Here is a 2,037-nt window from a genome sequence, read left to right on the forward strand (position 1 = left end):
GGGGGGGCAGGGCCTGACTTCGGGGAACCCCAGGGGCCCTCTGGCGGCTGCTTTGGGGGGCACAGACTGTGGGGGCAGAGTGGGCGTCTGAGACCAGGCGGAGGGGGCAGCGCCCAGGCCCCGGCCCGAGGGAGCTCTCATTCTGCCCGATTGACGGAGGACCACACGGAGGCCCAGAGAGGTGCAGTCACTTCTCCAAGGTCACACAGCCTCACACGTAGCCTGCGGGGGGCGGGGGCGGGAGAAGGAGCCGGGTGTTCTCTGCGGGATTCTAGCCCGTCCTCCGTCCCTCCGTGGCCTCCACCTTCAAATTCTTTGATACATTCGCGTTCCTTCTGTGATTTGTTAATTTGTGGTTTTCCTGCTGCTGGTTGCCTGCTGGGAGGAGGCAGGGGACGGGCCTGTCTTGCTCCCTGAGGTGTTTCCAGAACCCAGTGTGGGGCGCCGCACACAGCAAGTGCTTAATACGTGAACATTTACTGAGCACCTGCTGTGTGCGGGCTCTGTGCAGGAGGTCATCACATCGCCAGGGAGGGGACCAAGACAAACCTGTTTGGTTTCCTAGGGGCTCACGGTCAGAGAGTTACGGGGTGATCGGCCCGGGGAGCCCAGTGGGAGCCGGCCTCGGGGACCCCGGGAAGCTTCTGGAAGGAGGAAGGGACGGAGACCTGGGGCGCGAACCCAAGGAGCCGGGGTTGGGAAGGGTGTCCGGGAAGTGGGCACAGCAGGGGCGGAGGCCTCAAGGGGCCACCAGGCCACTCCCAGGGACACGACCCGGAGCCACAGGGCTCAGCCACGATTCCTGCGGCCCCAGCGACCCCTGGCGGCCACCGCAGCGGCCCCACGTGGCCGCATTGCCAGGGAAGGTCCCCGTGTCCTCGGAGCCAAACAGCCTGAGAAACAGAAAGGCCTACCGCGGTGCTCACACCTGTCAGCCCAGGCTTGGGGAGGCCGAGGCAGGAGGATCCCTCGAGGCCAGGAGTCCTCGACCAGCCTGGGCCACCCTGCAAGACTCTGTCTCTACCAAAAATTAGCCAGGACGTGCGCGGTGGCTCAAGCCTGTCATCCCAGCACTTTGGGAGGCCGAGGCAAGAGGATTGCCTGAGTCCAGGGGTTCGAGAGCAGCCTGGGCAACTTGGCGAGACCTCGTCTCTACGATAAATCAAAAAATGAGCCGGGCGTAGGAGTGTGCACCTGTAGTTCCAGCTACTCGAAGGCGGAGGCGGAAGGATCGCCGGAGCCCAGCGGGTCGAGGCTGCGGTGGCCGGGAGCGGCCCCTGCCCTCCAGTCGGGGCGACGGAGTGAGACTCCGACTCAAAAAACAGAAAAAAAATCCATTTCAATCACACCTATCCAGTTCTCCTCTCTGCTCTGACTTACCTTATACAAGATAATAATACTAACAGCAAACGCTCTGAGAACACTTGCTGCTGGCCTGGGATTGTTCTAAGAGCTCAAGATGTAGATTTTATTATTCCCATTTTGCAGATGAGGAAACCGAGGCTCAGAGAGGTTATGGAACCTGGCCAAGGTCACACAGCCAGGATGGAGCAGGCTGGAATTATAACCACGAATATATTCCTAACGTATTGATGTTATGTCATTACCATTTGGTTTTGGTACGAGCACTGTGTTATTTAATAAGTGTTCACCTCGGTGGTTTTTATTTTATTCACTATTAGGCAACCGCCGCCACTAATTCCAGAACATTCCACCAAACTTAAAAAAAAAAAAAAAAAGCTCAGTCCTGTACTTCTATCTTTAAAGACCCTGGCCAGGCGCAGTGGCTCACGCTTGTCCTCCTAGCACTTTGGGAGGCCAAGGTGGGAGGATCGCTTGAGCCAAGGAGTTGGAGACCAGACTGGGCAACACAGCGAGACCCCGTCTCTACATAAAATAAAATATGAACCAGGCATGGTGCTGCATACCTGTAGTCCTGGCTACTCAAGGAAGCTAAGGAGGGAGGATTGCTTAAGGCCAGAAGTTGGAGGCTGCAGTGAGCTATGTTCGCACCGCTGCCCTACAGCCTGGGCAACA

Source organism: Carlito syrichta, unplaced genomic scaffold, assembly GCF_000164805.1.
Source record: "Carlito syrichta isolate Samal-C Ts95f unplaced genomic scaffold, Tarsius_syrichta-2.0.1 Scaffold153666, whole genome shotgun sequence".
Lineage (NCBI taxonomy): Eukaryota > Metazoa > Chordata > Mammalia > Primates > Tarsiidae > Carlito > Carlito syrichta.